This window comes from Panthera pardus, unplaced genomic scaffold, assembly GCF_024362965.1.
Source record: "Panthera pardus isolate Hobbes unplaced genomic scaffold, ASM2436296v1 HiC_scaffold_16, whole genome shotgun sequence".
In the NCBI taxonomy this organism is placed as follows: Eukaryota; Metazoa; Chordata; class Mammalia; order Carnivora; family Felidae; genus Panthera; species Panthera pardus.
The window spans coordinates 78,694,271-78,715,310 of record NW_026526721.1 but is presented as its reverse complement, the minus strand read 5'-3'; the positions used below and the strand labels follow the sequence as shown (position 1 = coordinate 78,715,310).

Here is a 21,040-nt window from a genome sequence, read left to right as displayed (position 1 = left end):
CACAAATATATGCTTTGAGTAAAGTTTAGGAAGAAAATCCAGAAATTATTTATAAAAAGGATTGGAAAAGGAAGTTAAAAAGGACATAATTGTGGATTTTCTTTTTTTTTTTTAATACTACACTAAAACTTGACAAGTGGTGGTTTCCTAATGTGAAACCTGAAATCGTATCAATAAATTTCTTTATACTCTGTTATATTAAAATTCATTGGTCTTCTACTCAGTTTGAATCGCTCCGCACCTCTGTGTAGCACCATAGATTGCTCATTTGGAAAATACGGGTTCACTGAGTTATGCATATCTTTCAAATATCGATAAGTTTCATTCCGTAACAACAACAAAAAAATCCCATTCGTTAATATCGCCACTGCTTTCATCAAAAACATATTTTAATTATTAGGAATATGTCAAGTATACAATAGCAGATGCAGGGTTTTTGAAGTTCTAATTTTCACTTGAAAACTGATTTTTATCACTGGCAACAGATAACTTTAATTGTTTTCCTTGAAATGATAGGCTCTCTTGGTTTATGTTTGTCATCACCAAGTCTGAATGACCACAATTTGTCAGTCATTCTTTCAAATAAAAATGATGTTGGGGCACCTGGGTGGCTCAGTCGGCTGAGCGTCCGACTTCGGCTCAGGTCATGATCTCGCAGTTCGTGGGTTCGAGCCCCGCATCAGGATCTGTGCTGATGGCTCAGAGCCTGTAGCCTGCTTCGGATTCTGTGTCTCCCTCTCTCCTTGTCCCTTCCTCACTCATGCTCTGTTTCTCTCTGTCCCTAAAAATGAATACACGTTAAAAAAAATTAAAAAAAAATGATGTTCTGTGCAACGAGCCGTTAGCTCAGCCCTCGATTCCAGCAGTCACACAAGTGCCTTTCTTGGAGACAACCATTGTGGTTTGGGATTCAGCAGAAGATGTTCTTGCCTCCTTTCTATTTTGTCACATGGAATATTAAAAAGATATGTGTTCAAGGATTGAGTTTAATAAAATTAACTTTTAATGCATGGAGGACAGTTTTAAATGAAACGAGCCCCGTGTTCCCTTGACTGTGGGTACCTGGTGGTGAAAAGTGAAGCAGCTGTAAGGACATTTTGGTGCCACTGCTTGATTCCTGTGAAGACTCTGGCCATGTCCCCCCACCCCGCCCCACTCTTGATTGCTTTCGCACCGTTGACGCAGATGTCAACACTGTGAAAAAGATGCACCATGCGCGTTGAGAGCCACTGATCTAATCCTGTCTTTTGGCTTTTTTAGGCGAGCGGAGCTGAAAGCGACCTAACCGGGACCGCTGCGCTGGTTAGCGGCTGAGCTGGGGCAAGAATCCAGGTGTTAGTGTGTTCCCATTTTTTCTTTTGAGTTCCTGTACCAGTCTCCGGGATCTCAAGGTAGATGTTTCTGAATTTCTTTTGTGAATATGCGATGTCAAAGGTATATCATTATTGTATTTATTTGGGAAGATTTCCATATATTTTTTCGGTGTGTTTATTAAACCTTTTGCATATTTTCCACACTCTGTGCTCACCACCGCACCGCTGCTCACTCTCCTGCTTTTCAATAGTGACCACTGCTGCCTTTTTAAACAGAACAGGTTTTGTCTTTGGCAAGACCTGAGAGAAGTTGAAGGAGCAGTTGAGTGCTTGTCCATTTTCTGGTTTAGAATCCCAGCTTTGTGGGGGAAAAAAAAGACTCCGGGAGTTTGGGCTGAAGCGGCCACTTCCTTCTTTACCTGGATTAGCTGGCAGTCACAGCAAAGGAAACTGCCTACATACCCATGATCCTCACTGTCACAGAGAAGTCATCTTACGGGACCACCTCCTGCCTCCCCACTTTTCTAATAAAATTCTCTCCCTTATTTTTTTTTTCCTTCCTGTGGGAGGGAGGTCGTCCAATACAAATTGCCCTTTACCTTTGCTTTTGCTTGTGTTAATATTTTATGCGATCTGTTTTCTTCAATAAAAACTGCTCAGCCTGAAATTGTAATGACGGTTGCCGAGACAGGCCATTGAACCGGACCCAGACATCATGTTTTCTCTTCAATAACTCTCTCCTGTCTCGAGTAGCTTTTGGGGGGTCGGGTTTAGACAGGTTGCAGTGTTTGAAAGTGAATGAATCTGGCAGACTGTGAAAGTAGGCTTGCACACTCTCAAATGGATTGTTCTCTCATTTTCAAATATGTTGAATGTTCTTTTGAACGATCTCATTTTTTTCTTTCCTATTCCTCACCCAACATCTCATTGCTCTCTCCCACCGGTGAGCTTTTGGTTTTTTTTAACTTTGTTTTCTAACATTCTTCTGCTTCTTCCTCCATGTCTGTTTTGATTACCCAAAAGTGAGATCTGCTTTGACCTTTGCTTACTTCTGTGAATCAGCTCTTCCCTAAACTTAAGCCTTCGATGACTTCTTTTCTTTCCGTAAAACTTAGTTTCCTGTGAACCGTTTAGCTTTTCCTCTTTCTTTCTGAGACTTCTGGTTATGGCTTTGTCTAGCCATTTATGAGGCTCCCAAACTGCCTCCCAGCAGTTCTTTTTTAACTTTTCGAAATGCGTTTTCTGCCTTGTCTGAACTTCTTGAGCGTGGGGACTGTCTCATGCTTGGCATATCCTCGCTGCCCCATGGGTGTGCTGCATGGATGCTATTTTTACCCCGGGGTCTCTTCTTCAAAGGCCATTCTTCAAATTTGTATCTGGAGCTTGGAGCTGTTGTTTGTCTCTCAGCATTGGGCAGCTAAATCTCTGAAACGCAGAGCTGCAGTGGCCCATCTTCTAATGCTGACTCCCTCCCACTGCCAGGATGTTACGCATGCCTTCCCTGACAGATGGCCATTGAGCCTGTACTTGGGCACTTCCAATTCTTTGTGAAGCAGTTTGTTCTACTGCTGGGCAGCTTCATGTTTTTTATTATTTTATTTTATTTTATTTTATTATTTTATTTTATTATTTTATTTTATTTATTTTATTTTATATTTCATTTCATTTTATTTTTTTTTTCAATTTTTATTTATTTTTATTTATTTTTATTTTTTTACTATGAAATTTATTGTCAAATTGGTTTCCATACAACACCCAGTGCTCATCCCAACAGGTGCCCTCCTCAATGCCCATCACTTTAAAGTTCTCCTCTCCATTGCTCAGGAACTGGAGTTTTCACTGTTTCAGCCCTAAGAGTTCTAGCATTGCATATTTTGCACAAGCGTAACGTGCATGAACCGTCAGTCCCCAGGTTCTCGAGGGTAGCTATAATCCCTCCATCCCCTTCCTTTCTTGCTACCTCTATCTTAGGATTTAAACAGGTTTGGATGCTTATAGCCTTTATCCCATCCCTGTGTTCACATCACTTTCTAGATTTCTGCCATGCCATTCACCTCTGAAGTTCTCTTTTAGGTGCGCTTCTTTGTTACATACTGGAAACAGAATGAGTGTGTGGGTCTGAGAGATAGGATCTCCATAGGGGATATAGTCAATGGTGTTGTAATAGCATTGCATGGCGACAAGTGGTAGCTACGTGTTAGCATGATTTATAGAGTTGTCTAATCACTATGTTGTGACCTTGGGACTAATGTAACACTGTGTATCAACTGTACATCAATAATTAATGAAAAATAGCTAGGATATAAATTCTAGTACCATAACTTACTAGGTGGGTGAACTCAATCAGATTAGTTAATTGTTCTGAGCTTTGGTTTATTCAGAGGCAAAATGGATATAGTAATGACTTCTGACAATATTTTTAAGGAGTAAAGTATGCAAAATGTTTAGCTCAGTTACAGAAACACAGTGTGTTTAATAAATACTACTTTTACCTTGATTAACTTTTTGTCTTTGATCTTTCCAATGGTTAAAAAAAATTTTTATCCCAGTATAGTTAACCTACAGTGTTAGTTTCATGTGTACAATACAGTGATTCAACAATTCTATACATTACTCAGTGCTCATCATGGTAAGTGTGCTCTTAATTCCGTTCACCTGTTTCACCCATCCCCCAAAGCCCCTCCCTCTGGTAACCCTCTATTCGTTCTGTGTAGTTAAGAGTCTGTTTCTTGTTCCTGGTGTGTCTCTTTTTTTCTCTGTTCATTTGTTTTAGTTCTTCCATTTCACAGGTGAGTGAGATGATATGGTATTTGTCTTTCTCTGAATCGCTTACTTCACTCAGCATTATCCTCTCTAGATCCATGCATGTTGTTGCAGATGGCAAGATTTTGTTCTTTTTTTGTGACCAAACAATATGCTTTTGGGTGTATATATGTATGCGTGTATGTACCACCTTGTCTTTATCCATTCATATATCTATAGACACTTGGGCTACTTTCATAATTTGGCTATTGTAAATAATGCTGCAATAACCATAGGGGTGCATATATCTTTTCAAATTAGTGCTTTTGTATTCTTTGGGTAAATAACCAGTAGTGGAGTTATTGGATCATATGATAATTCTATTTTTAATTTTTTGAGGAACCTTTTTACTGTTTTCCACAGTGGCTGCACCAGTGTGCTTTCCCACCAACAGTGCAAAAGGGTTCCTTTTTCTCCACATCCTCACCAACACTTGTTTCTTGTGTTTTTGATTTCAGCCATTCTGACTCGTGTGACATGCTATCTCATTGCAGTCTTGATTTGCATTTCCCTGACATTGAGTGATGTGGAGCATCTTTTCATGTGTCTGTTGGCCATCTGTGTGTCTTCTTTGGAGAAATGGTTGTTCACGTTTCCTGCCCATTTTTTAATTGGATTGTTTGGGTTTATTTGGTGTTGATACAAGTTCTTCGTATATTTTAGATTCTAACCCTGTATTGGATATGCCATTTGCAAATATCTTCTCCCAGTCAGTAGGCTGTCTTTGAGTTTTGTTGATTGTTTCCAGTGATTTCTTTTTCTTTTTTATATACATGACATGATTTTTAGAATTCATTATTTTAAGAATTTCTCCCTCTCTCTCTACGTATCTTTCTCCAGTTCTTTCTTTTTAGATTTTATTCATACCTACAATCCTAAAATAACAAAACAAAAAAAAACCCTATTTCTTCTTGATTCATGTCCCCTTTTATTTTGCAAGTTTGTCTAGACCTTAACATTTTTTTGACAAATACTGTTTTTATCTACATGAATTTTCTCAACTGTTGCCTACATCTTTACATGTATATTCAGCTTTTATTATTCCTCTTGTGGAAAACATTTGTTCACCCTTTAATGGGTTAATGATGACTGGGTCATTGCATGTTACTTAACTCCTCATTGAAGCCTTTACTCAGTAGCTGTTAGGGTTACTCAGTTGAATAATACATTTTTTAAATTAAATGTCCAATTAATGTCAATTCAAACAACATTTACTGAACACTTCTATGATACGCATTGAGCTAGGTGCTCTAGGAATTACATAAAACTCTGTTTTTATGTATTCATGCATTCATTCGTGGAACATATTCTTGAGTACTCAAGATCAGATTCTGGATTTGAGGTTCAAGAAACTGAATTAGACAAAGATTTCTCTCCTCAAGGCACACAATCAATAAAAATGATAAGAGAGTATATTAACTTGAGTGATTTAGATATGGATCCAGGCATTATGAGATGGGCTGCTTCCCCAAACCTTTCTAGATTGGGAAAAGCTTCACAGCAGGGGGCGTACTTAAAGTCTGAGTAAGGGTCTTAAAGTCCCCTGGGAAGATAAGACCTCTACAAGGGTTTAGATTGTGTTTGGTTATTAAGCCAGTTGTGTGAAACCCAACTGCTTGTGTTACCCTTGACTCTCTTCTTCCCTCCAATTGTATGCATCCAATGTTTTTCATACTTCCGTTTCTTTTAGGGGTCTTACAACCAACAGAATAACTGAAAGATAGATGTGATGATATTACAGGTTTGCTATTGGGACCTAATTACCACAAGGATGCCTATTTCCACATTCCACCATAGCAATAGTAACACATATACAGAAAAAATAATCTCATGATAATATGATACATTACAAAGTATTTCTCAATCCTTCATTTCATTTACTTCTTATAGAACAGCTTATGCTTGTGGGTTTCCTGAGTGTCTTAAGCACTGCCACTGATAGATAAGAGCACAAGAATTATCATTGAATAATTACGTGTGGAGGATTTGCAAAGAATTTTTCTCTTTTTATTCCAAGATGATCATGCTGTATTTTCTGATTTTCTCTAGATCACATGACCAGGTCTGCCCATAACGAGACGTCTAGGACTGTGTCCCTCTACCACTCTGTGCCTCAGCTTTGTTACTTGTCATATGGGAATATTGCTGCTATTACTAACATTGACACTAACTCCACCTCACTGGATTGAGATGAAGAATAAAATCATTAATCTTTGTGAAGGCATAATGTATGTAGCTGGTCACAATCGTACACACAAAATGCACCTTTTGATTGACCAGATTGTCAGCGACTTCAGTCGAAATGAGCTCAACTTAATTTTTACCTGTTTCTCCAAGCTTTCTAAGGTAGCTTCATGTCTCACTGTCTCCCGTTTAGCCCAAAAGTGACTGCAGGCAAGTGCTATGTGTTCAGTAAACACTTGTTGATTGATTTTTTTTTTTAAAGTACTGACCTTCTGAAGTCCACTGCTGGAAATGTGTAAGCCACTTATATTTTTCCTTAGGATTCCTAAAGCCTGTCATTTAATTTCTAGATTATAAGTTCCATTGATAGAACCCTTATAAATATCACATTAAGAAGCTGAGCATTACCTTTAGGCCAAAGCAATTTAGTTTTTAAAAATCTGATTAATTTCAACACAATCAGCCAGGATGTCAGAAGATCTCAGTGCCTCTGATAGATGCTGACAGGTGAGGAAATTAAAATCAGGGAGGGAAGCAATTAAATACTGGCAAACATTACTTTAATGAGACAACCAAATCATTCATAAGCCATGGAATATGTTGTATTCTTGATAAGTATCTTAGGGTGGCGGGTGAGAGAGTGCATTTAAAAATGTGCTGGAGTGCATTTAAAAATGCTCTTTGTACCTGATCTGATGATGGGAGTAGAAACCTTTCAGTGTTTGTTACTTAATGCCTTTGGCCTGGTCTAACATTTCAGTTGTTTTCAGAGATAGAATTCCTAATGATCATGTTAGAGATTATGACATTGTTTAATGGAGGCAAATCTAGTATACGATTTAGTTTAAACAAGGAAATAATTTCATTTAAAGAGATCTTACCGATCCTTTCACCCCACCGCTACCACTACCTAAAACTTAGGCAAATGCACAAAATCCAGACAAAATAATTTTTGGCCTTTTCACAAGTAAGTGGTTTAGGGATAACTGTGGTCAAGACCTATGAAGAGTGGGAAAAAAAAAAAAAAAAAAGAAAGCCATTTTATACAATTTCTAATTCAAAAGACTTGGGGATTAGAGTGCTAAGAGCAGAACCCAGGAGCTCAATTCTCATTCAGCTCTTCTTTTCAGAACAACACTCACGTAATCAGAAAGGATATCTGCGAACACAGAGCTAGCAAGTTACCTATTAATTGCATTAATTTTCTTAGTTCAGGGTTTTACAAGGCTCTGTCATATTATGTTCATTGGTCCTATAGCACTTGTAAAATATCAAGTATTAAGAGGTATCTTTACATTGGGTACAGTGATTCTGATGTCAGTTGGTTGTGTTTGTAAGGTTAAGTTCATCTTTCTTGGATTGTGTTGCTTAAAAATTGTCCTGGGTGCAGGTTTCGGTTTAGAAGGTACCGTGGTTTGTGAAAAACCTATTGGAATGGTTGTCTCTGCTCTCTTCATTTCTCACAACCTTCCATTCCTTTCTGCCTTTGTTCCTTATTCCCCACCATGTTTTTTTCCTCTCTTTCTTCTTCATGGGCTTCATTTGCCCTCCGCTGGTTTTCCTGAAATAGAGTGTAAATTATCAATTATTCTATACCAGCTCCAAATAGGCCTGGTGAGTCTTGCTTTTGTATATATTTAATTAATAGGTTGATTTCTGTAAATTAAATAGTGAGTATACAAGTTTCTTTATTTTGGGTTGAAATTGCTTCTGAAAATGAGAACGTTTTTCTTGAGAGAGGATGGGTGGTTTGACCAAGGGTACAGACTGCCAGGGTCTCGGTCAGCGGTCATAAATACAGAGGCAACTAAGGATAACTGAGTTTATTAGCAACATGCTAGAGTGGGGTTTGTCATTTGTCCAAGATGTCTTTATGGGTCTAGTGGAGAACTCCATTGCATTAGGTAATACCCATGAGTTTACTGAGGACACATGACATTCAACCATGTGAAGAGGGCCGGTGAATTTCTTAGCTAGGAGGCTTCAGCTTTTCTACTGTTTAACATGAGACTTATTGACGAGAGAGAATTCAGGGGCACTGGCTTCTGTTGTTTCTGTGGCTTGTGTTTTGACAGTTTGCCAAGAAGGTTGCATCTCTGAAACTGCCCTGGGGAGAGCTGAGAAAGTCTTCATGGTAACCCTGCATTGAACACTTCTTTTGCCCCAGCTTAGTAATGTGTCACCTTCTGGTTAGACCACAGATGTGAAGTCTTCTCTGTCTCCTTTCACTTGCAAAGGAAGCAGGACTCAATACTAAATGTGTTTTGATGCTTTGACAATCGACTTTTAGATGGTATATGCTCCCAAGTGGGAGGCTGCATCATGTAATAGAAGGGTCCTTACTGGTTTTGGTATCAGAATTTGAGGTTGCATTTTTACCTGCTCCATATTAACCATACGATCTTTAAAGTTTGGTTTCCTTGTTGATAAAGTTGGTCACAAAGATGATTAATGTTTTGATTTGGGTGGCTTATGACAAGAATTTCTTGCAGAGTATCCTATCAGCCATGTCCTACTCTTAATCTTATTTGAGTCCTATATGAAAATGGGATAGATGAATAAAACTTCCCAGAAGTCTCCTACTTCTCAGTAAATCTGTCCACTGTATTCAGTTCCCTTGGTCTTCTGTTGGAAGCTTCATCTCTCTGAACCTAAGGGGCAAACTTTAGGTACAAAGGCACAAGCTTTAAAATTACTTGAGATTTACCTGAGGTCTTTCACCTAAGGCCGTATCTCTTGCTTCTTGGGCTTGAGGGGACACTTCATTTTTCAATTTTCAAGTGTTGTCTTTGGAAACACATATTCTTTGTTGTTGTTGGGGTGAGGCCATGTGAGATACACATAGTTAATATTGAGGTGCTTTAGAACTAGGCGTACGGATCAAAGCAATTCTCCCCCCTCAGGTATTCTCTAGTATTGTGTGTTTATCACATTGTCCTTTGATCAGATAAACATGGGCTCACATGAGGAAATATTAATGTTTTGTACACCATCACTTTCCATTATCTACAGATAGGAAATAATGGAGGAAAATCTTCCCCAAAAAGTTGAACTGAGGTTTGGCTATGAAGTAGATATTATAAGCCCCATTTACATATGAGGAAATTGACACTCAGAGAGTGTAAGTAACTTGCCCAAGGACATTGTTAAGAGGAAGACAAGTCTGACTGGCTCTAAATCCCATGTGTTTTTGCTGCTTTCTCATGTCAATCAAATAGCTGGTTTCATTTTATTATTCCCTCCTCCCCCCAACCTACTGGATAAAGTCAGTGAGTTTGTGTTTTCCCAACCTAATAGCCCGGGACAGACTAAGATATAAAGGAAAGATCACTGGGCCAACAGGTGGAGCCCAGAAAGTCCAAACTCATACCCTGCTGTATACTATACTGTGTAGTCTTGGGCAAGTTACCTGCCTTTCCTGAACTTCGGTTCCCACATCTGTAAAATGAACATAGTGATACTCATTCCCTGTATGTGTGTGAAGTTAATCATGAGAAATATGTTAGTTCCCTTCTCCTTCTCTCTGTTCCTCCTGGAGCTTCTGTATCCTCACCTGTGAAGTGAGCAGATGATTCTCTTCCTGCTTCTTCACTGGGTTGTTATGGAGTGAAATGAGATGACAAATGTGAAAATGTTTTGCAAAACAAGAAACTGCTATATAGATAGAAGAGTTTATGATTATTAATGATACATATAGCGTAGTACCTAAGAGTAACATTTACCTATTTTATTTACAGACGCTAGCATAGCAGTTTGCTGAACCTCGTGTCCACTGACCGTTTGAAGAGCTAGTTATCTGAGGTAAGAGAGGATAGGCATCTTCGTATTTAAGAATTGCTAATGGGCAAGTTATCCAATAATGTTTACAGTTGATTTTACTCCCAACGGAAGAAATACAAAAGTATTTCCCGAGCACCAAAACCTGAAAAATGGCCAAAGCAATGAACTGCCATCCTTTTATCTTTTTTTGATTTAATTTTCCCTTTCTTCTTTTTTTTTTAAGTTTTTAATGTATGTTTTTATTTTGGAGAGAGAGAGAGAGAGACAGAGCATAAGCAGGGGAAGAAAGAAAGGGTATCTGAAGCAGGCTCCAGGCTTCGAGCTGTCAGCATAGAGCCTAACGCGGGGCTCGAACTCTCGAACTATGAGATCATGACCTGAGCCAAAGTTGGCCGCTCAACCAACTGAGCCAGCCAGGCACCACTAATTTTCTCTTTCAAGTCCTAGCACAAAGATCTGGGCAACGCAGAAGACTCAGACTTAACAATTGTTTACGTGTCCATGATATGGTGTGTTCTTATCTACTCTCTTTTGGTGTCCCCAGCTAGCATGTGGCAGGACGGCTTCTCTCCAGTTTCCGAGCCCTTGACTGGCTGAATTTTTCATTACCCTATGTTGCCATGCTACCTGGCTTTGAAGGGATCAAACTCTACTTGGTGGGGGCATCTCTCAGCTTCCCCAGAAAGATCTCAAAATGACATAATCCAAGGCTATGACGATGACAACAAAATCCTAACAATACATCAAGTGAGTTAGAGGTTTTTGAAACTCAGGACCCATAGTATCCAGATGCCACTGTTCTGGGGGACCTGTGTGAAGGAGATAGACTTTTGGCAAAAGAGTGTTATTTGCATTGAGTTTGTCAAGAAAACAGAGGCCAGAAAAAAAATTCAAAGGAAGCACGATAGTTGCAAAATGTGCAAGATGTGAGTTTTCTTTTGCGGCTAACCAGCTCATAACTGCACTTCTCAGCTAGGTCTGCTGTATTCGATGTCATCTATGAGAAGACTTGCGCCAAAAAGAGGTGACACAGTCAATACGGTGGGCCTAACTACAGACCCTGCACTGTAGCAACTTTGTAGAAGATTTTATACCAGCATTTAAAGTACTGTAAACATTTGTTTTGCTGAATATTTCAGTAATTGTGTTGGTATGTTATTTCTATGATCTTGAACTTAAACATGACTTTAGTTACAGAGACCTTTGAAAACATTAAAGTCTCTTGCTGTGCCCCATATATGTAGGACTTAACAGTTTAGAATTGAGTGGAAATGATGGTATTACATTAACATGTTTTTTTCATTAATATGGTTTTTAAAGCTAATATTCACACACATCAAATAAGAACATGTCATGTATAAACAAGGTGGGTGACGCACAGCCTGTGAAACTCCTCTATAATTAGATCAGAATGGCAGCCACTTGTTTAGATTTTATTCTCATTCCTACAAAAGAGATGGTTACAAAAAAAAACAGTAGTGGGGGCGCCTGGGTGGCTCAGTCGGTTAAGCATCTGACCTCGGCTCTGGTCATGATCTCACTGTCCGTGGATTCAAGCCCCGCTTCGGGTTCTGTGCTGACAGCTCTGAGCCTGGAGGCTGCTTCGGATTCTGTGTGTGTCTCTCTCTCTGCCCCTCCCCTGCTTGTACTGTATCTCTCTCTATCTCTCTCAAAAATAAATAAACATTAAAAAATTAGAAAACAAAAAAAACCTCTGTAGTGGCCAAAAATACATGAATGGCTCCTGCCCATCTTTTGGTCCCTCTCTAGTCCATAAAATACTCCTGCAAAAATTCCGTTCCAATATATTTCCTGTACTTTCGTGGATAAATATGTTAGAAAAGAATGTTCTGTAGGCATGTAATATCAAAGTTTTGGTAGCTCTGTTAGGAAGAGGTCTGAGTTGTTCATGTAGAAGCTGCAGTTCATTAACTTTTCTCCAAATACCAGTTGTTAAATATTAATAGAGTAAGCTTTGAAAAGTGGCTGTGTGTCCCCCTTCTGCACTGAACCCATCTTGAAACTACAAATAGGAGTTTAAACAAGCCTTGAAAGGTTAAGAAACAATTGCTCTCAAGAAAGGCGACTTTTACCTATATCTGCTCCATCCATCCTCTGTATTTTGGAGCTCGGGATGGGTGTGAGAAGGGAAAGATAAAAACTGCTCAAATAACCTTTGGAGGGTAGAGAAGGACATATTCTCAGGGCACGCTGCAGAAATTTAAAATAATCTGGTGGTAATAATTGGTATCGGTGGCAGTAATGAAGAAAGAATAACAGTTTAAGTAAATAATTAGACTTGACAGTAGATGTGTCAACAGGTACCCACTTAATGAGCGTAATCATTGTTTTTCTCCGCTTTCAACGTTGATCCACTGGCTGTGGTGTGTTCCCTGTTCCACTTCCAAACCAAATCTATTTAAAGCTGCGCTTCATGGAATCTGAAACCCTGCACCCTGTTTACTATTTAGAGCTGATACCCAGTGTTCTTCAATAGGCAAGATCTGTACTTGAACGAGAATAGGCTTCTGGCCTCCTGTAGGCCGTTGATTATCCTTGTTTTCCACCGGGTGATTCATTAGCAAGGATGAATAATACTGAATTAATTATCATGGACTTGTCTATATTGCTAGAGTGAATTGTTGATTATAATTTGATGGAAACAGCCCTCCTGTACCTTAAATTAAATTAATCAGTTACTGCTTTTTTGAGGTGGAGGAAGAGGCAGTGATATTATAATACATGAGATGATTTTCTTAGTTACCTGGATAGAATTGCATTGTTTGGGGGAGTGAAGCCATGTGTTTTATGTTATGTTGTGTGAAGCAGAAGTCATGAGAATCTAATTCTAATCCCAGCTCTGGCTGTGTCACCTTGGCAAGTCACTTTCCCTCTCCAGGGGTCCATTTCAGCATCTAACAACAGATGGAGTTGGACCAGTTGATCATGGCATTACTTCTAGTCAAATGTCCTATTGTCTGTGATTTTGTTTCTTAGCCAGTCTTTTCTTTCTCCTCCTGTCATTTTTCCAAAGTCATAGGAAAGTCTTATGACTCTGCTACGGAGCCAGTGCTGGGAAGTCAGTATCTCTATTATCCTTGGTTCTTTAACGTACCAGAAGAGCAGTTTATGATTTAAATTCTGTGTATACCATGATAGAGTGTTTATGCACGGATCATCCCTTACCGCCAGCAACGTTCAGTTTCTGGTTAGAAAAGAGAAACAAAAATCCATCTTCCTTCTTGTTTTTCTACTCCATAATCTGGGTCTCATTTCTAGAGGGTCTAGGACACTTATCCCCTGGTTATGTTGATGGGTTCCTCTTCTGTTGTTGACTTTTCCAGGTTGAGTCATTGACCTGTAAGGAGAGGTCAGAATGTCAAAGCCAGAGGGGACTTTAAGAACCAATCGAGCCAGATTCCCTCCTTTCAGAGACTGAGATTTGTGGTCAGGGAGGGAGTCCGATTTGTCTGAGATATTAGTGGCAGATCTTGATCTAGAACTTTTCTTCTGACTCCATAGTTGTAGCTCTGTTTCAGGAGAGCTGTCTCTTTCTATAAACTGTCCTTTCTGTTCCCAATATTTAAAGGGCCAATGTCTTTTGGGCAAAACCCGTCTCAGTGTCAATGCAGGGATGCAAGATGCTTTTAAAGCAAAAATGGATTCCAGGCATCTTTGTTAATTCCTTGGGGCAATGGAGTAGAGAATTCTGGCTGGCTTCTGCTGACTGTTTTTTATTAGGAGACTATGGATTCCCCTGCAATCTTTCCTGTAAAAGATTACTTGACCCTGACATCACCACTGTTTCCTCCACCCGCCTCCTGCCCTTTTTTGATCCAGTGAATTATAGGAAGCTGGGGATGAGCTCCTAGCTGGCTGTTTACTGTGCATAGTTGGGAACATTAATAAAGGGAAGACGGATGAAGGATTGATAAGCAAGAGGACAGGAGAGTAATAGCCAACACAGTGAAATCTAGTTCAAGGCCTGTAATTCCCAGGTGTAGTGCTACACAAGATTAATAGCAGCGTCTCTCATTCTTTCAGACTTTCTCTCTGCTTTGTTCTTATGGGACTGGGCTGGGCCTGAGAAGCAGCTGGAATGATCTTTGCCAAAACCAAACTCATGTCTTCATGAGATTTCCAGGTCCAGAGAAGAGAGTAGTAATTATCCATCATTGAGAAGATAATTTAGAAGCCACTGGATCTAAACACTTATCTTGGACCTCCTAATACTGAAATACAGAGTGTGGAAATCATTTTACTGAGTCTGAAGTTCATTCCGGCTCTCATCAATGTGCTTTGACTCTGGTGAAGCCATGACCTTCCCTTGAACCTCAGTTTCTCCATCTCTGTGATGGGAAGAGAAGGAGGGGTGCAAGAGATGATGTCAAAGCTTCTCTCGTTCCTGATTTTCATGGGTCTCTGTTTAGTCTAAGGCCCCATGGCAAGTTCGCAGCTGAGCCAGGCCTTGAATTCAGAAGCGTCTCTGTGTGCTTTGGAATGCCCGTTACCGTAACTTCTACTGCCCGTGGAGGTTCTAAACAGTGCCCTTGCATCTCTCAGCCTTTTAAAAATTAAATACATCTTTTTCCCCCCTCAGTTGACAAGTCTCTTTGATTTTGTCAAGGGACTTGCCTAAGGCAGTAGTTTTTAATTTGTGTGTGGTGCCTGTGTGTGAGGCACGGGGCGGGAGTAGAGGGAAGAAGATTATGGAATATTTAAAAACTGAGGGGAATCTTTGAAATAATTAGAAAATGCACATCTTCAGAGAATGCTGTCTATACTTTTAGGAGGTTTGTAGACCTTCTGAATGCCGATGGAGGTTCTAGGTTAAGCAAAAGATGTTCTTCGATGTTTGGCTAACATACATTTCCTGTTGCTGTTGGACTTTTCCGTAGTTCACCTATAGTTCTACTCTGAGTTTCCACCTCATTTGTGAGTGTGACCCTGGACATTTAAATGTGCTAAACTGTTGAGTGATATTTTAATATTGAAACCGCTGTTCTGCTAGCTTTACTCACTCACACACTCACTCACTTGCTCACTCACACACATTAATTTTAACCCAGAATCAGCACATGATAGCCATTTTAGTATATTATTTCATTTAATCTCCCAAAACAAAACAAAAAAATTACTTTTTTTTCCATTTTTCACGTACAGAGACTGAGCTCAGAGTGGTTGATAATTTGCCTAAGCATACAGCTAATAAATAGCAAAGTCTGGATTTAAATCCAGATCTGGTCCTACATATGTGATTACCTCCAGAAACCATACTGAATATGAATAGGGACAATGAAAATTGCATAAACCGTAGCAATCCCTGGTAGAAAATGGTGAATGGGCCCCAAAGGAGTGCAGCGAATGTGTGCTGTGGGAGTTCAGAGAGGGACAAGATCATATATCCTGAGTCATTATATGATAATTTATTAATTAAGTGCTTATCTGGCAGCTGCAGGCAGACTAAGAAATTTTGGACAGTTGTATAAAATGTATTCTAAATCACTCATTTTTTTTTTCCTTTTTCTTCAAACTTCAATCAGGCTAGTGGTCTCGGTTTCTTAATTTTTGTAAGTGAAGCGAGGAGGAGACCAAGAGAGATTAAAGTCCTAGCGCCCTGATACCTGTGAGCTGGTCATCAACTGAATTGGAATGTCAATGCTTTGGGGAATCCGTTGGTTGTTTGCTCCCTGGTATACTGAGCGTGGGATTTTTAAACAGAGATAGACTTCTGACCGTGCACGGATCAGCACAAGTGCAGATGTGAGCAGCCAGAACCTGGATCGTGCCAAGATGTAATGTCTGCCACATGCGTGAAGCTAATGCATCGCGCTCGGTGAGGCACTGTGAATGTACGTGGGAGCCATGAGAGCGAAAGCTGGTGTCAGAGGTGGAAGAGGCCTCCGAGATGATCAGGGGCAATGCCTTCACCTCTCTCATGGGGAAACGGAGGCAGAATAAAAACCAGACTTCCTACCAACCTCTGCGGGGGGATCTACCTGAATTTTCTGTCTTCTATTGGCTAGCACTCACACAACAGAACACAACAGATAGGCTTGGTATACTGGGATTGGGAATCCTGCGGAACTCGTTGTGTGATCTTGAATACGTTACCTGATTTCTTTGGGTCTCGGTTTTGTTGTCTGTAAAATGGAAATCATGCCCCACCGACAGGACTGTTGTGAGGACAAGTTCAGTACACAGAGGCATATTGTTAATGTCATTGATAATCCTCGTCATAGCTGAAGAGACAGGCATGGTTGTCCTGTTCCTACAGACTCTATTTCCTGATTTCATCATGGTACTTTTTAGGTCCTTGCTTCTCAGGGTTTGGTCTGAAGACCAGGAACTTCAACATCACCTAGGAGCTTGTTCGAAATGCAGACTTTAGGCCACACTCCAGACTTCCTGAATCAGAATCTGCATTTTAACAAGATCCCCAGGTAGTTCCTTTGCTCATTAGAGTTTGAGAAGCATTGTTTTGTGCCTGAGATCAATGTCAAGGCTATTGGCCATGGCCTGGTGCCAGCTACTGGCACACTGCCAGCCTTCCCGGGGCATGCCTTACCCATGCCTTGTGATGGTGGGAGGGAAGCCTGTGAAGTTGCTCCCTGGGAATAACGGAAAACTGGGTTGAAGGAATCCAGCAGCCTTTATCTTTTCAACGCCCTTCATTTCCTCAGCAGTACGACTCACAGGGGTCAAACTGGGATTGGATCCCAGATCTTTCTGCTCACAAAGTCCATGTTCTTTTCATTAAACCATGATGTCTCAGTCAGGAGGAACGCTGGGCCGTGCGGATGAGAATTCTCCTTCCCCCCATAGTGCGAATGTTTCCACACTGGCTGTTTTACTCTATTACTCAATTCCTAGAGGGGAGGAATTAAAAAAAAATAATAATAATAAAAAAAAGCTTGAGTCGAAAGCCAGGATCCTGTAGCTTAATCAGTTATTTTCGTTTTTTAATGAGGGTGAGTATTGTGAAATAAGTAATTATTAATTACTCAAAACTAATGAAATATTTTAGTTTCCTTGCTAAAAAAGCATATGGAAGCGAAAAGAAAGCATATGGGTGTTTTTCGGGAAGCATATTGGTGAATGGACAAATTACACAGTGCCAATGTGCCTTTGCTGCCTGGCTGGGGCCATCACTCTGTGTGCTGGCATCCGAGTCCTCGTGTGTTTAACGAGATTTTTAAAAATTCCCATCTGATGTGTGCCTTGGGTTGCCTCTGGAGTTACACAGCTCTGCCTCCCAATTTTCCTGCCATGATTTCACTGACTTTGCTAGTTGAGCGCCACCTGTTTCGAAGCCTCTGCCAAAGGTGGCTTCCCCAGATGTACCCCATGCTCTGCTGTAGAATCAAGGGGTCGGCCCAGCTGATGGCTGCGTGTCGAGACTGTCCACCTGATGCTTTTGCACAGTGGTGAAAACAGTACCCTTTTAGACCGTAGGGCTGGATCTCCTTGCTCCGACTGGGGACTCTGGAGGAGACCTGGGTCAGCCATTGAATCTCTGCATTGCAGGGTTCTTCCCTGTGACGTCGGGATGGTGATGCCCGTGCTCCTCGGCTCACAGGCACGGCTGTTTATCCAATTTGTAGTCCATGACCTTTGCCCCTCCTCTCCTTTCCTTTATGTCTCCTGTCTCCTGCTACGTAGTCAGTCTGGTAAATAGCTTGATGGATTTGGAAGAGGTTGAAACTATTTTCGCTGCTCTGGGGATTGCATACTTCTAGACTTGGAATGATCAGATGCTGCATGATATGTTTGAGAAGGTTCTTGGCTGAGTGTCAGAAAAACTGAGGTTGCAGACCAGCCTGGCTTAATAAGCATTTACATAGCACCTACCGAGCAGGGTGGGTTGCTAAGAAATTGAAGAAGGGAGGTAGCAGGGATGTGGAGGTGAGTTTGAGTCAGGGCCAACCAAGACTCAGTGTGATGTGTGAGCTCAGTAATTACACTTTGTGAGTGAGAGAATTTTGAAGGCGTCTTTCTACCTGGGGGTTTCTTGTAGAAACTGGATTGGAGTCCGCTTTAAAAGATGGTTAAATGGACTTGGATGGGATGTTACAGGAAGTGGAGGGGAAGCCTCTGTCAGGCAAGACCCAGAAGCAGGTGACTACCAGCCATGTCCAGAGAACAGGAAATGGCTAACAGAAATCTTCACTCAAGAGAAATCACTTCTGTTTTGGTGGGACTGTGTCTACCCATCTGCAAAACGTGAGCATTGGACAAGATGGCTGTCAAGAAGCTTCAACTCCAACTGGAATTATGTAAGATCTCCTATCGTGGAGCCAGATAAGCCATTGAGCTCGACCCTGACAGCTGATAGAGTCAGTGGGACAGGGCCATCTTCCTACTACCCCACATGGCATCATGATGAGGGACGGGTGGAGGTGACCATTATTAATCTCACCTTTAAAACTTTTTTGATGCTTATATTTGAAAGAGAGAGAGAGAGAGTGGGGTGGGGGGGAGAGAGACACACACACAGAATCTGAAGCAGGCTCTAGGCTCCGAGCTGTCAGCACAGAGCCCGACGTGGGACTCAAACCTGCGAACCCTGAGATCATGACGTGAGCCAAAGTGGGACACTTAACTGACTAAGCCACCTGGGCACCCCTATTCTGGCCTTTAATGCATCAAACATAGACTGATCAAATGATCTGAGACATAAAACGAATAAGACATGGGACCATATAAGACACTGCTGACCCTTCTCCTGCATAGGACCAGCTCCTATAAAATGTCACCTCCCGCCATTTTGCCTGTGTGGGCCCTGCTCTCCTGCTTAAAGGACAGCTCGTATCCTACCTTTTACGGAAGCTTTCTTTCTCTACCTCTTGGCTCTGACATACACCTTCTTAGCCTTGGACTGTGTTATAATGAAACCCTATTTTCTATTGCCATCTTTTCATGTTTCCTCACACCCATCCTCTGCCCCTCCTGTACACATATTATAAGGCTTCTGAATCTCAGGACTGCGTTCTGCTTCTCCAAATTCCCGTCAACTCCTGGTAGTGCCTTATACATCGTGCTCAATAAAGAAACCTGTAACTATATTCTTCAACAGTTTTCCCCATTCTGTGTTGCTTGTGTTTAAGATGGCCATGACACTTGGAGGCTTACAGAATTTCAGAAAGGGACCCAACAACTGCCTAGAGCCCTCTCCCAGGGAAGAAATGACTGACCATACTTTATCTGCCCAGTCAGCAGTAGGTCTGAGAAGGGCGCCCCCGTATGACCAAGCAGGAGAGGGAAGGTTACGCCTTGAGTTCCTGCTCACCACTCAGGCCTTGGCTGGGTTCCTCCTTTCTCTGAAGACCTTTAGGAATAAAGACGGTACACACAGCACTATGGCTGTGTGGAGCAGAGAGAAACAAGCGGACGTTTCCTGGGTATCTGTTATGTGGCAGTCTTTGTGACAGGTGCTTTCACCTCCGTTAGCTCGGTCTGTCGTCGTAAGCTAGAATTTACACTCCGCGTGAGGGAGACAGTTGCAAACGGGATATTTAGCAAAAGCCCCTCCTTAGAAGCTCTGATGAGCACACTGTGCTGGGGAGGCGCTTGTGATCAAGACTGAGCAAGACTGGGGTGGGAGGGCCTGTGTTCTCCTAAGTACATAGCGGAGTCTTGGGAGATCCAGACTCGTGTCTCACACATGACTGTTGGCCTTATTGGCTCCTACTTGCTCTTATTACATCTTCCTCCTTCGTTTCCCCAAACCTGCAATCCTCTGACTCTATATTTCTTCCCCCTGCTCGCTTTCCTTTTCCCCATCTCTCCTTCTTCTGAGTTAACCCTGGGCAGCCCGAGGTTCCGTAGGCTCTCCAATAGCAGAGTTCTCTGTACTGGACTGTGAAAATGCTGGCAGGGAAGATGAGACACAGATCTGTTAAATACATAGTAAAAATAGCTTATGATCTATGGGATTCGGTATTAAGCAAGATGATATTAACGAGGTTTGAGTGCTGTTCTGAAAAGAGGCAGCTGCACACGCACATTGGCTGCTTTTCCTCCCTACCTCTGGCAGCTTGTGAGAAGTGTTGCCATGACAGTCCTTGGGCTCTGTTTAGATCAGCTATTTTCTGAAGGAGCCCCTGACCTTCCCCACAATAGAAACCGTCGATGTGGTCATGTCAGTGCCTCTTCAGACGCTGTGTGACTGGTGAGCCCCAGTTGTCACTTGGAAACTGTTGGAAGCTGTAGGTCAGGACACAGACATTGAACGCTTGGGAGTAGGAAGGGCTTTTCAATATCCTCCACTCATTTGCTGGGTGAGGATACTAAGGCCCACTGAGTGGCAGTGACTTGCTCAAGGTTACAGAGTGCAGTAGGGACAAGGGATGGGAACTTGGATCTCCTGATTTCTCCTGTTCCGACTGTGCCACACGTCCCCTGCCCGAGGGCTGTGGATGGAGATGAGCCAGGCCTGGGGACGTCACTGTCCCTAAGGATGGGCAGAGGAGTTGAACTGGGAGAGGAACTCCATTCAGAGGAAGGAATGAGGAAATGGTGGGGAGTTACAGAAAGTGTTGGCTGACAGATACCCCGGAGTGAATGCCTGAGGTGCCACTCAGCAGTGCCCATCGGCAGAGACACTTTCCTATCAGATGCCACAGATGAGGTCATGGCAGGTAGATGCTTAAAGGGGCAGGGGACAATCATGTCATGGTCTCTATTGCTCTGAACCCTTTCCTGACCTCTCATAGGACCTCACATGAGACTACCATGAGAGACATTGTCAGCACTGTCCTTTCTTGGTGGGTACTTGATTATGTAGTGTGAAATATTCTTAAGGTAGTTTGCATGTGAAATGCTGTCTTTTCCACAAGATTACAGGGGCCTAGGGGATAGAAGCGATTTTTCTCCCTTTCTTTTTTTCGTCTCTCTTCCTCTCCCTCCTGCCCTCCCTCCCCCTTGCCTTTCAAATATGGCACCTGACACGGATCCAAGTC

At 41.6% G+C, this 21,040-nt stretch overlaps 1 protein-coding gene across 4 annotated transcripts in view; it reads left to right on the top strand.

The window, feature by feature from the left end:
* LPP (LIM domain containing preferred translocation partner in lipoma) overlaps positions 1-21,040 on the top strand; it is a 677,239-nt gene that overhangs the window by 163,460 nt on the left and 492,739 nt on the right. For all 4 annotated transcript variants that reach the window (XM_019463484.2, XM_019463486.2, XM_019463485.2 and 1 more), the window contains 2 exons: positions 1,261-1,391; positions 10,037-10,100. The gene's annotated coding sequence lies outside the window, so the exon portion shown is untranslated. The remainder of the gene's footprint in view (positions 1-1,260; positions 1,392-10,036; positions 10,101-21,040) is intronic.